Here is a 14459-nt window from a genome sequence, read left to right on the forward strand (position 1 = left end):
CCCCAGATCCCAGAAGAAGGCATTGGATCCTCGGAACTGGAATTATAGATGGTTTTGAGCTGCCATGTGGGTACTGGAAACTGAGTGCAAGTCCTCTGGAAGAGCAGTCAGTGCCCTCACCCCCGAGCCAGCTTCCAGTCTCACGCCTTTTCAAGTTCCCAATTCAGAAGTCTCTAGTCTATCCACACGGTTATGCAGTCACCAGTAGAAACTAGTTCTAGAAGTCTCCATACTCTTGTAATGGTCATTCCCCCTCCCTTCCCAGCCCACAGCTGAGCCCCAACAACTAGTAATCAACTTCGTCTCTATAAACCTGCCTGTGCTTGGCATTGCCTGTAGACGGAATCAGGGTATGTGTGGCCTTAAGGCTGGCATTTATTTATTTATTCATCTCTCCATCCAGCATGCTGCCTTCTGGGTGCATGTGTTGTTGTGTGTATGTATCTGTCCTTCCTTCCATCTTATTACCCAAACATCCACACATACAAACATCTGTTTTCACTTCTCTCGGGTCCATAGCTAGGAGGGGAATTGCTGGGCTGTATAATAACTGAAGACCCACCCAGAGGAAGTGCAGTCTGCTTCCTAAAGCCATGGCACCATCTGACGTTCCCACCAGCAGTGCTCAGGAGTCCTGCTCATCTCTTGCCAGCTCTTGTCATTGTCCGTCTGTTACTGTTGTTGCCTCGTGGCTGTCTTGATGTGTTCTTTTGTTGTTGATGATGCTGTTGGTTTGGTTTTGTCAGGACAGTCTCACTTTACAGCCCTGGCTTGCCTGGAACTCAGTATGTGGATCAGGCTGGCCTCACAGAGATCCCCCTGCCTCTGCCTCGCAAGTGCAGTGTTGAAGTTAAAGGTGTGCGCCACCACGTCTAGTGCGCTGTGGTTTTGATTTGCACTCTCTAGTGATAACAGTTTCACCAGACACCTTCTCATTTGTTTATCACAAGCTCATTTAGATCCCGCACTCAGTTGAACACTGAGTTATTTTCTTTTAAATTTAAGCTGCAAGAATTCTTGGTTTTAGATGCAAGTCTCTTTTTAGACATGTTGTTTACAGGTATTTTCTCTTTTTAATGAATTGTCTTTTCTCTCTGTAGTGTTCTTTGAAGCACAGCCATATTTAATTTTGCAAAAGTTCCATTTATTGTCCCTTTAATGGCTTGTATTTTTGAGATCATATTTAAGAAGTCAATAACAATCCCCAAGTCATGAAGACTTACCGCTAAGATGTTTTGAGGAGTCCTATAGTTTGGACTATAGATTGTAGATTTTTGCTGTGGACTGTGAGATAGTTTGTATGTACCACAGGAGGTAAGGAAGGGTCCCTTTCATTCTTTTGCATGGGAATATCCAGTTTTCCAGCTCTTTTGTTGGAAAGACTCTTTATCTATTATGTTACCTATCACTCCTGCTGTTTTTTTAAGACACAGATATGCATATTGCACTTACATTTAGAACTTTTAAAAGATTTTACTTTTGTGCATATGTGTCTACTTGTATGTATGTGCTCCATGTGCATGCCTGGAGTCTGAGAAGGCCATAGATGGTAATAGATCCCCTGGAACTGAATTACAGGCCATTGTGAACCACCATGTGGGTGCTGCGAGTCAAACCCAGGTCCTCTAGAAGAGCAGCCAGTGCTCTAACTGCTGAGCCAACTCTCCAGCCCCTTACTCATGTTAAAATATTCACTGTGATCCTGTTTATTGGAAGTTGCTCTATCCAGAAGCATACTCGGCTGTTATCACATAGGAGAGGTTCGGCTATGCTAACAAACAGTTCAGTGTCTGATGTCAGCGGTTTGTCAGTCATACTCCAGCGTGGTGCCTGTTGCTGGGAGGGAGGGCTCAGCCTGTGACCCACCTCCAAGGAACTAGACAGGGGCCACCACTTCATATAAACAAGTTTTCCCAATCATCCGGGCTGGGGGAAGGAGTGTGGTGGGAGCATCACTGGCCCTTCTAATTCCTGTCTGTAAGGATACAAGTCATTCTCCCTTTCACTGGCCAAAGAAAATCACATGGTCACATCGAACATCAAAGAATTCCAGCCAGTGCAAAGCATCCCTGAAGACGGCAATGAGAAATGCCAATGGCCTGGCCTTTCTGCTGTGCGCCTGAAACTCATTTTATGGTAACTTGCAGGCAGCACTTTTTAAGTGCCTGGAACAGGACAAAATGGGAGCAGTTTCAGAGGCTGCAGTCCAGGTCTACTGCTGGCCAGCTGCCTAGTCTGGAGCAAGTTACCTGTCTTGTTGAAGCCTTTGTCTTATTCTCCGTCCTACTTGCTGAGAATGAACAGTAATGGATCCTAGTGCCCAGCACAGCAGCAATAGATAACAGGGACCCAGTAACTGTAGTTCCCTTCTTCCCCATCGGCACTTAGGATCCCCAGCGAGCAGAGGTTGGGCTAAAATAACAGCAGACTGTATGTGCCCGAGGGACAAAAACTGCACTTGGTCTGGGTCCCGCCAACTGGACTCACAACTAACTCATGAAAGCCTTCTTTTTCCCCATTTCAGAGAAGGACCCAGGCACAATGAAAGCTTGAGTCACACGCATGCCTTTCCCTTTCATTTTTTTAACTTAGAGGAGAACCAAGTTGGAGCAACCAACCACCTGTGGGCCTCAGTTGGAGCACACTGTCAGAGTTCTGAGTCAGTCACACAAGCATCCAGTTCACCCCAGCTCCACCTGGCTCCCTGTGCCCTGGCCAAGGAGGATTCTTGTTCCTGTGGTTTAGTGGTGACTCAGTCGCAGGAAGTGCCTGCTAGGAGACTATGCCATCAGACGAATAAGAAAAGGACATTCCTACTGCAGAGCCACTAATGCAGACTGCCTAGACAGAATGCTCCTACCTGTAGACCGCAGCCTGGACAGAGGAGTTCAAGCATGCCTTCTGTACTGTGGCAGCCATCAGCCCCCCTTGCTTCTCATGCCTTGTGGCCATGGGGTTGCTGGAAAGTGAAGGAAAGATCAGTCATACACTCTCTGGGGGCTCTCCCTAGACAGCTGGGATACCGGCGGTGAACTCTGCCCCTTCCTGTAAAATAAAAACAAACCAAAGTAAGACAAAGAGGTTTCTCACATGCGGGGGGGGGGGGTGACCTGGGGTTCCCTGTTTCTGCTTCCTAGCTCGGTCTTGGTGCCTGGATGCTTGTCATCATGCATTTCCTGGCATGTTGGAGCGCAGGGCAGATGTGGGTCCTTATGTTTGTCTCATTCACCCAGTATGGGTATTGTTCATAGTCGATCCAAAGCAACCCAGTAGTTAGCTGAGCTGCAGACACAAAGCATGTCCAGCTACACTGTGGTTGTTCACAGACATATTAGGGCCACCTTGCTAACCTTTAAGATCTTGATGAATTACACTATACACGTGGAATAATGCACAGGTTATACACACAAACCAAAACTGCTCAGGCCAACACCAGAACATCACTTGAAATTCAGAACTATCCAGCTTCTTAACTTCTAGTTACTGCTCAGAACGCCCAAGGTACCCTGATTTAGTTCAGAAGGCAACAATAGCTAACTTCATGGTACGCTCACAATGTGTCTTCCATCACCTGGTAACACTTGCCCTGCAGATACAAAGAAACAACACAGAGCCTGGTGCACAGGTGAAAAGTGACAGTGGCTGGCTCTGAATTTGGGTAGTTTGTATCCAAAGTTAAAGGGTCCTTAACTACTGCCTGTGCACTGTGTCCCTTAGAGAGAGGCAGACCCCACTCACAGGTGCTGCAGTTTCAGAATGGACAGTGTCATCGGCATGGCTCTGCCCACAGAGGCAGAAAAAGTGCTAAGTGTGGTGAGGCCTCATCGACAGAAGTTCCCCTAGCACATGAAGGGGAGTTGGGAAGTTGTGCGGCGCCTGTGTGGGACCTGAGTAGAGGCTGTGGACTCTGAGGGACCTAGTGGGAGTGTGTCGATGCTGTGGAGTCCTGACTGCCAAAGCAGGCTGCCAAACTGGACTTGCTCATGTTGGGTCTGTGGCCAGACCCCAAGAGAGACTGCCCACCACCTACTTGCTTTTTGTGTGTGAGCAGGGCATCCTGCACCTGGAGTCTAGCCACTGATTCACCTTTGGTTGTTGGAACCTAAGGACTATGCAAAGTGTCATTTTCATAGTGTGATTGGGTAGGGCCAAGACGCTCTACCTTTGTTATGTAGAGACTTTTAACCCAGATTAGCAGAAAAGATGTATCATCTTTTAAAGTTAACAGACAATAAAAAGGAAAAACAAAAGATGGCCCTTCAGAAGCATGTGTGGATCACACTTTCTATGTGCAAGGTCTTGCGTGGGTGAGTGGTTAAGTGAATAACGGTAAGATATAAATGAGAGAATTAAGGGCCCGTGGCGTCCTCCTGGGATGCCTACGGAGACTGTGTGGGGGACAAAGAGCCTTGAGAGTTCTGTTCAGCTTTGCTGCAGGAGGCAAGAGAATATATTTTGGCGAAGTATCCAAGTGGGTGATTACAGCGCTACAAGTTGGGGACAACCGGGCTGCATCTGAGTAGGCGGCGGCCCCTTGACTCTAAGCTAAGGACTTCGAGCTCTGACCACAAAAATGGGAAGGGCCTTGAACTCCCAGGGGATGCAAAGTCACTGTCACAACCCTGCGGGCCCCACCTAGGCCAGTGCAGAGCCCCCTCCCCCGCTCTCTGCATTGCAGACGCCGGGGCCGCTGGGCCCCTGGGAACGGGCTCCCGGGCCCACCCGACGGCGCTGCGCATCTAGGAGCTGAGGGGAAGGTGCTGGCGCGGCGGCCCGTCGCGCGGGGAGACGCCCTGCCTACGAGGTGCATCCAGGCTGGAGACGGAGGGAGCAGCCGCGAGCACAGGGCGGCGGCTCGGGCCCCACGCAGCCCCACGCGCGCGCGACGCCCTCCAGGCCCGGCCCGACGCCGTCCAGCGCGACGCCGCCAGGCTGGGCGCAGTTCCGGCGCAGTCCGCGCGCCGAGCCGCTCCGCGCCCCACACCTGCTTCTGCCCGGCTCCGGGTGACGTAGCGCGCTTCGATTGGCGCTCGCGGCGCTGGGGGCGGAGCCGGGCCCGGTGAGCTCACCGCCGCGCCCCTCCATTGGCCGTGGCAGCGCACTCGGGCTGTGGCGGGGAGACCGCGGTACCCAGAGCCCAGCGCGTCGTTCCAGCGGCGGCGTGTGGAGTGGAGCGACTCGGGCGGGGCCGGGCGGGGCGGAGAGCCGGGCACGGGCGACTGGGCGCCGGGCGGACCAAGGGTGACTACTGTGCTCCCACGTCCCAGTGAGTATGTGCGTGGCGGAGGGGCGAGGGCGGAGGCTGGTGCGCGGGCGGGAGGACGGGCGTGGGGGCAGCACGCGTGTTCGCGGGGGCGCGAGAGAGTGAGGAAGAGAAGCGTCGGGGGAGCAAGGTGCGGGCACGCGTGATTCTAGAGCGCGTGGGGGGAGCGAGGACGTCCGGGCTGTGTTTTGACAGGCGCGGCAGTGGGTGCGCGCGTGTTTATAGCGCGAGTGAAGCCTGAAGCGTGCACGGGGACCTGGTGTTGTGGGGGCGTGTTTCTGGAGCGACTGGGGGAAGTCCAGTCGGCCGAGCAAGTACCTTTGAGGACTGTGTGTGAGACGCGCGTGCTTTGTGAGCGAGTGGGGCAGCATGCGTGGATGGCGGAGTGAGCGTGGGGAACCGAGCCTTGTGTCTGGAGCCATCACGGGCGCGAGGCCCGTGTTTACAGGAGGGCGTGTGTTTGGGTGAGCGTGCGCAGAGCAGGTGTGAGGCACGCACGCGGGCTCGTGGGAAACGGAGTGTGTTTACGTGAGCTGGGGCGCGCGCGGGGACGGGCGCCGGCGCGCGTTTCTGGAGCGCGCGTGTTTATGTGCGGCGCGGCGGGGGCGCGCGGGCGGGGGGCGCGCTCCTGCTCCGCCGCTGCGCTGAGCTTCCCCTCCTTCTGTCCGCCGGCCCGCGCCCCTCGCCCTGTTCCCCCGCGCGGTGGCCGCAGCCCGGCTCAGCACCCGCGGTGCAAGCGAAGTGCACCCGAGTGCAGGAAGGCTGCTTTGTTTTTCATGCGCCCCAGAAAAGTTGAGAGGGAAGGTGTGGAAGAACTTCCTGAGAGCTTGGCTTACCTGCAGCCCAGAAGCAGGGCGTTGGAGGGGGGGTATGTTCTTCTTCGCCGCCACCCGTGTAGCACACCCTAGGGGGGCCCTATTGCTCTCTTGATTTCTCCGTGATTTGCACAGCGTTAAGAGGTAGCACCTAGCTTTGTTAGAACCCGTAGGCTAAGATCGAACATCAAAACACATATCCAAGGCGTGCGTATTGTCTTCGGGTCTCACCTTCCTGCTTGGTCCTCTAGTGTTTGGTCTGTTTTCTTTTGGAGAACCTGAGGTAGCTGATAAAGAAAGCGACCCAGTAAACAACCAGGAAGTTCTGGGATCTCACCTTGGCTGAATTGGTTGTTTCTCCTCTCAGGGAGGCCACACTCGCAGTTTCTAACTGTGCTCCCAAGCAGTTCTGTGGCAGAATGAACAAACGGACTGCACAGTCTCCCTCCAGAACCGGTGTGCACAGAAACTATTGCTCAGAAATCCGATAAACAGAATCATTAAAGCAGTACCCAGTGCTTTCCTTGGCGCGCGCGCGCGCGCGTGCGTGTGTGTGTGTGTGTGTGTGTGTGTGTGTAGGTAAATCATTTGTTATTTGAAAAGCAGAATCGCTAGACAACAAATTACCTTGTGGGACTTTTTTCTTTGTATTGGATTTAGGGAGCGATAACCTTTACTGTTCCAGAAAGTCGTGTTTACTTACAGGGTTCATTTGTCTTGGTAGTGAAGCAAAGCAGAGGAGTGTCGCAAATTGTTTAGGAACCTCAGCGGGTCTGGTTAATTCTATCCTGGACAACCCAAGTGGACACAGATCGTTTAAGGAAAACAGCCTTGCACGTTTTCAGGGTTTTAAATCACAGGCATGGTGTTTCCGGCTTTCTTTCAGCCTTCTATTCAGGGCTGAGCTGGGTCCTCCTACCTAGAATAGCTGTCACTGCTGTATAATGTGCTTGGACTGTTACAGAATTCGTGGATAACAGGTGGGACTGAGAATTCTTTATTCCACACGAGCAAATCAAGATGAAGAGTCAGTTGACAGTGAAAGTAGCCGTAGGAGGAGGCGTGAAGCTCGTACTGACAGCTAGGATTCCAGGCTCCACACTAGAATGGCTGGCTGTCCCCTGGCAGTGTGGGACACGTAAATGGGGAGATCTAGAGTTTCCTTTGGAAATCTGTCACAATGACTTCGGGTGTGTCGTGCTTTCTCACGAACTTCGGAAGTGACAGTACTGTGTGTGTAGTCTGCCTTTTAAGAAAGTATTTAGAGAGAATTGAATATATGCATACAAAGCACAAGTTTGCATGTTGCCCAGTAAAAATCAGTGGAGACCATTTTGTTAAGCTTAGTGCAGCCCTGCCTGGTTTTCTGGAAGTCCTTCCTCCCTTCCTCCCTTCCTCTGCTCCCCACGCTTCACTGTGTGCTCTTGGATCTTCGCATCTTTAAATTACTCTCTGAAGTAATTTGATGTTTTGTGTCCCATCGATACTGTCAAAAGAGGGAGGCTCTCAGGCTGGTGCCAGGTCTTCATTATTAAACATGAGCGGAGCGTCCCGTCACGCCCGAGCCTGATATTTGGGAGTGCATTTCAGCTACGTATTTCTTTGCCAAAAAGCTTCTGGCAGCCATGTGTGATGTGGTTTTATTTGTGTGTAGCTCACCTTCCAAACCGGTGGAGGTGGGGGTGCCTGAGGGAGGCTACTGAGATATAGATAAAAATAGATAAAATAAAAGAGGATTAGACAAAGGGAAGGTACAGGAGAGGCCAGCAGGGAAACTTCCTAGGGGTTGACCATAAATTCCTCTTTAGGCTGTTTGACAATTATAGACTAAAACAGCATGTGGGTAATCTTATCTTTCCTACCCTTTTTTGAATATCTATTTCATGTCAAGTCAGACAGCCCTCGGGGGATTTTTAAATGCTAATGGGAGAAATCCAGATGATATGTGTCGTTACATTGACAACCATGTGTTAATATTAGCCACAGTTAACATTTAGGAAGTGCTTATTAGTCTACTGGTAACACATGAGTGTTGTCACCTCGTGTCATGAGGACTGTGGTGCCCAGATCTGCTGAGATCTGTGTGAATAGGTTTACCTTCCTCCTGAGCAAAGCCAGGAAGCCCAGTGACTCCGCTGTTCGCTGGTGTGCTTGCATTTGGGTTACTGCGCAATAGGCAGACAAGCAGTTGCTTTTGTCACTTGGGAAGTCACTCCCTGCTCTCCAAGCAGTGTGTCTCCTGTTAACTGTTACCACCATCTAGGTCTTTCCAGGTTTGCAGTCAGGCCCATGAACTTCCACACATCAACACTCAGTGTTAAACTCTGTCTGTTCTCCAAGCTTGACTCCGGTCTCATCTGGATTGAATGAGTGGCCGTTAAGGGTGTGTGGAGGGAAGCATATGAGCTATCCCTTTCTTCCCGACTGTACCTGGAGTGATACAGTCTAGGAGTTAGAACTTGGTACATATTAATAAAGATACCATTCAGCCTCATGCTCCTCGCTAAACAGAACCAGAATCTAAGTGAGAACTCAGCTTGCTCCTACTCACGTGTCGGGTTTAGTGTTGTCTCCTGGCCGTCTAGACGCAACCTTCACACACTCTCCCACTGAGATCGATTCAAGGTCTCTGCTAGGTGTGTGTTCCTTCTTACATGGTCTTGAGGTGGCCCTGGAAACTGTGGACACTGTACATGTATACGATAGCTTAGGTCACGTGTGGATCTTCTTCCTGGGTTTCTTAGGGTTGGCAGGGGTGCTTGCTGTTGAGGATTCTGTATAAGTAACAGCCGTTTCATGTCATAACAATAATAAGATAGGTCCTAGGGCTGTGTCTCCACTTTACCACTAACCAAACCAATAGGGACATTGTCTTATATCCCTGAATCACAGTCTGGTATCTGTCTCCGAAAGCTGTAAGTGGTTCAGGAAGTGGATTTAGTGGTTCAGCACCAATGGGTTTTTAAGTCAAAGTGTGTTGCATGTAAGTGTGGATTGGGGAGTCTTGTTTCAGGTGTGTGTGTGGGGGGCATGCGTCTGTCTATCTGCTTAGTGGGTTCTGTTGCAGTAGGCCACAGTCAGAAGAAGTCAAAAGCCATTGAATCAGAAATTCCTAGACTGTCTTTCAGTTCTGGTGTTTGTGATTCTGCTCTGTGGGATGTGTCTGTGCCACCGCGTTCGGCAGCAACCCAAGGCTTGAAGAGTTAAGATTCTTCGAGACATAAATTCGACAACAGATGGTCTCAAGCGAGGCCAGAGCGGTCTGCCTCTGCCATCTTTCTGATTTCTGTGGGTAATGAGCATTAAGTGGGGCTCCACACAAGCATGACAGCTTGTTTCTGCCATAATTTACCCAGTTTTCTGAGAAAAATCTAGCAATGTTCGGGTAATACTAATAGATAGTTAGTGATAAAGAATATTTTACTTATACATGAAAAATAGAAATCTTTGATATTTAGCAAAAAGATCAACATTTTCATAGAGTCACCCCACACCTTCATTAAATTAAAAAAATGAACTTTATCTTATGTGTACACGTTTTTCCTGCATGTATTTATGTGGACCCTGTGCTTGCCTAGTGTCCATAGAAGCTAGAAGAAGAGGGCTTTCGATCCCCTAGAACTGGAATTATAACCAGTTGTGAGCTACCATGTAGGTGCTGGAAATCGAACTGGGTCCTCTGGATGAGCCGTCACTTCAGCCCTTCCTTTAAAAATTAAACAAAGAAACAGTATAGGGTGAGTCTGTTGCTGTGTATGAGTATGTATGTGTGTTATGACATGGGGGTAGAGGCCGAAGGACAGCATTGTGGAGTCCCTTACCTCCTCCCATCTCTCTGTGTGGTTTCTGGGGATTGAAATCAGATGGCCAGGTTTGCAGGGAGAACACCTTTACCCACTGAGCCCTCTCACCGCCCCATCCCAGCCTTTCTTAGAGCTGCAAAGGACAAAACCCCCCTTGAATGAGATTATGTATAAAGGGAGTCCACCGACTCATACTAAGTCCAGATTTGGCCCTTTCCTTAGGACCTCTGGGTCTGGGCACCCAAGCGATGGCATAAGGATCCGCGTTCCTGAAGTGGCCCGCTCTAAGCTGCAGTCTTAACCCTGCCAGTTTAGCAGACCTATCTGGGAAGGCTGCTCTTCCTTCCCAGAACTTCCTGAAAATGTCCTTATTGGCCCAAATGAACCATTTTGTGGATTCTGGCCCAGTTGGAGTCAAGTGTCCGGCCTCTTACATGAGAAGGGGTGGCACTCATCTCGGGTTAGACCTGGCTGTCCTCTTACTCCCGGAGTTGTGATTCGGTGCCAGCACCACCTTGAGTCTAGGGCAAGAACAGTATTTAGTCCGGGCTGCTGTGACATCACCATATCCCCAGCAGGCAGTCATAAGCCACAGTCGTTTCCAGAGTTCTGGAGACTGGAAGCCCCAGATCGGGGTGCCTACCTCTGTGGTTGTGTCCTTCTGGGTGATGTGCTACCAGCCTTTTGTATCATTGCCATAGGGAAGAACAAGATGATTCTCTGGGATCTCTGGTCATGAGTACTCCACCGGGAGCCTCCTGCTCACCAGAGGCCCCGTCTGCCAGTGCCAGAGGATATATGATTCTGAGGAAGGGTCACAAGCATTGTGTTCCCTACCAGAACTGTGGTCAGAGGAGGGGAGATCAGGTGGACACATTGTGGGAACCGCCACTTTTTAGTCCTTACACAGCATTCTGTGTTCTCACTATTGCCCCATCTTTAGTGAGGAGAACCAGAACCCATACTGCTCAGTGACTCAGGAATTGCAGACGAATGGTCCTTAGTACCATTTTCAGAAAAATAGGATTCCATTTCTTAGCATTACACACTTGTGGTTTGGACTGCCCAGTGAAGATTGTATTTAGGGATCTCGTTGTCTTTTCTTGTGAAAGAAACCATTGATTCTACTCTAGCCAGAATCAATGCCTTTGGCTTTTCAAGGCGTGAAAGGTGTTTTGGTTACTGACGTAAAACAATAGGGTACACTAATAACTCTAAAAGTGTACAAGCTGTGAAAGCACTGTGTCTGACGCTTCGTAGAGAGGGAAGCGTTCATTGGGCTCAGGGGTCGGGGGATTAAAGTCCATCACGGCCGGCAAGGGCAGTGAGCGGCAGAAGCGGAAAGGTGATTGGTCACATCTCCAGATGCAAGCATGCAGCTGAGAACTTTTAATCTCAGCACCCACCCCCCAGTTCCTGTACTTCCTCCAGCAGGGCTGTTCCATCTATAACCCCCACAGGGCCCCAGCTGGGAAACAGCTATTAAATACCTGTGACTAGGGGAGACATTTAAAAAAAAAAAAAGCCTGTAAGCCTGCCAATAATACTTCCTATTTTAAACAGTGCTAGACCCCTGGGCTAGCCTGAGATCAAAACCCTTTCAGTCTGCAGTAAATTGTACACATTTGCAGGAGTGAAATGACTACCATCACATGGGCAGTCATGTGTCACATATGTAGTATAAAGCACTGAACTACATAATTTACATATCAACATGTACTATACACTTTATGTGTCCCAAGCCAGGGAGTAATGAACTTCACTGCATACAACAACAATACTTGGGCAAAAGTTTACATAGAAAATAATTTTAGTAAATGGGAACATTTTCGGTGAGGATTCTTAAGTCATACAGAACTCAGAAAGACACTAGGAAAAGTGATATGCCTAGTACTCTTAATAATTTTTCTATGTTTATCTGTGTTTGTGTGCGGATGTGCTTGCCATGGTGTTCGTGTGGAGCCAGAGGACAGCCTGTGGGAGTCGGTTCTCTCCTTCCCTCGTGTGGTCATGGGGGTGGAACTCAGCTGCCAGCCTTGGCGACAAGCCCTTAACTCACAGAACTATATATGTTTCTCAGAACGGCTTAAAGTAAGGCCCGAGAGTAATTTAAATTTCTGGATGGCACACCCCTAACGTTACTTGTGTGTTATGGTTGCAGTCTTGTTTTTTTACCCAAATGGAGCAAAGAGCTTGAAACAGATATTTCTGGGGTTATCTTAGAGCCAAAACCATGAGAGAGGAAAGAGAACAGAGGTTACGGAGGTCCTCGCAGCTGGTGTCTGAAGGGAGCTGTCATGACTGAAGGAGTCTCCTAAGGTAGAATATGGGGTAGTGGGGAAGGGATACGGGGTTCAGCTATCCCCACTAAGTATTTGAGAGACAGTTCCTGCTGCTGATAACAACACATGGGCTGGATAAAGTATTTTTATAAAGGAGGTGCACATTGACATGGGGTTTTAGTCTACATCAAGGGCAGTATGTTGGTGATGGCTACCTGGCATGGCAGATATACCAGGGGTATCCAGCCTGTGACTTGTGTGCCACATGCAGCCTGGGATAGATATAAAGACAGCATCAACTTATTTAAAACAGTATGTTTTTTGTAGTTTTTCTTTTTTTTTTTGGTTAGTTGATTGTGCAGTCCTGGTTAATTTGTCATTGGCCTAAGCCATTTCATTTCAGACTGTTGAGAAGTCAGATTACATTGTGCTGCTCACCGCGCCCCCCATCTGCTCTTTACGTGCTAGAATCCAGTTTGCGAGCCTCAGGCAAGGGGCTGGAGGTTGAGAGAAACACACGCAGAGACAGACCGACACACAGACCTCTAATCGCTGGTACAAAAGCCCCTCTTTAATAGCACTGTGGAGGCTTAAATACCCTGCCGTCAATGGCCAACAGGTGAAAATCCCATCCTCTGATCCTCTAGGTAAAGCACAGCTTGTAGTCACTTCAATTAGAAGGCTCTAGCAGGGAAGAACAGTTGAAGGCCAGGACTCAATTGGTCCCAACAACATTGGGCTTTTTTGTGGACTTGTTGAAACCCAGCACTGTTTTTACTACAAGGAAGCTGGAATCTGAAATCATAGCTTTCTTGTTAGGACCCATGGAAGACGTTTCTTTCAGATTCATGCCTATGTGCTTCTGTGTGTTGTATCTTTGTGTAGGTTTGTGCCTGTGAGTGCACTCCCTACAGAGGCCAGAAGAGGGCACTAGATCCCCTGAACTAGACTCAAGCAGTCCTGAGCTGCTGGGGGGGGGGGGGGGTAGGGGGGCAAATCTGTGACTTCTGAAAGAGCAATAGCTTTTTACCTGCTGAGCCACCCTCCAGTCTGTCTTCTAGATTTTGGTACTAAGGAAAGTCATGCATCCAGGCAGGGGGCAGGTTGTGGTCCTGAAATCAGTGGCCTCTGTTTTATCTGCTTTGCTAAGTGAGTGAAATCAAGGACTCCCTTTAAACCCGTTTGGAGCACTTTGTGTTGATTTCTGCATAACTGCTTGAGCTGAGCATTTTCCCTTCCTGATTCTTGGCTTTGCCTCATCTAATTTGCCATGGTTGTATACATTTTCATCAGCATCAAACAGATGCAGCATCCAGGATTGCCACCAACTAAGTAAGGGTGAGGAACAGACTAACTGGACTCTGAGGGAATAGACTGGAGCAGAGAGGGAAAGCCATGGAAAGTGAGGAAGGAGGAAGCGCCATGTGTAGGGCTGGCATCCACGGTTGCCAGAAATCATTATTAACCTTTTGTTCTATTTTTTAGCTGTCCCCCATACCTTTTGAACCATGCTCGGAATGGGTTTAGGAAGTCCACTTTGTGGGTGTGTATGAGGATGGCAGGACAGGACCCCCACACTTGATTGAAGTCACCTCTAGTGACAACGCCTGGCTGGTTTTCTCTCTTCTAGTCAGACCTGGCTTGGGGGGAGAGCGCTGGGGGACACGAAGCGCTGAGTGTCCTCCCACGGTCACCACATGGAAGGAGCCCTGCACAGATGAGGACATGTTCTGATGCAGCAGATGGAGCCCAGGACCAAACAGTCCTCTTAAGGGAAGATTCTGAGGACCAAGCGCTTCCTAAAACCAGTTGTTCCCTTCACAGATACAGTGTTTCAAGAAGTATGCTGAATTTAACAAAATGTTTATTCTTTTATCAGAAAGACCTGTGATTAATTATAAGATGTCTTTAATTTTATGAATTGAGATTTACCTGCAGTATGTCCACTATTTTAAGAATTAGGGCTGTTTCTTTCTAAATATATGTATTTCAATCGATTCATCTAAAAGGAACTTTGCCTATATTTCAGAGTTTATAGCATTGTGAAAAATATGGTTATTAAATGTTCAAGTTGTAAGGTAGAAGTATGCCATCGTAGAACTCCCTGTTTTAAAAAATAAGATGTTAGGCCGGGTGTGGTGGTGTACACCTTTAATCCCAGCGCTTGTGAGGCAGAGGTAGGAATCTCTGTGAGTTCAAGGCCTGTCCAGTCTATGTAGGGAGCTTCAGGCCAGCACAGCTACATAGTGAGACACTGTCTCAAAAATAAATAAGCCAAACAATAGTGGCACACTCC

The 14459-nt window shown here is 49.2% G+C and overlaps 1 protein-coding gene across 10 annotated transcripts in view; it reads left to right on the forward strand.

Moving 5' to 3' along the window:
* LOC121447907 (calmodulin-binding transcription activator 1) overlaps positions 1–14459 on the forward strand; it is an 829155-nt gene that overhangs the window by 775097 nt on the left and 39599 nt on the right. Inside the window, exon 1 of one of the 10 annotated variants that reach the window (XM_041651186.1) lies at positions 5118–5266. The exons of the other annotated variants lie outside the window; for them this stretch is intronic. The gene's annotated coding sequence lies outside the window, so the exon portion shown is untranslated. Of the gene's footprint in view, positions 1–5117; positions 5267–14459 lie in introns of those variants that run through there. 10 annotated transcript variants of the gene reach the window in all.

This window comes from Microtus oregoni, unplaced genomic scaffold, assembly GCF_018167655.1.
Source record: "Microtus oregoni isolate MIOR12 unplaced genomic scaffold, Mior012 000005F_ref0000423, whole genome shotgun sequence".
Lineage (NCBI taxonomy): Eukaryota > Metazoa > Chordata > Mammalia > Rodentia > Cricetidae > Microtus > Microtus oregoni.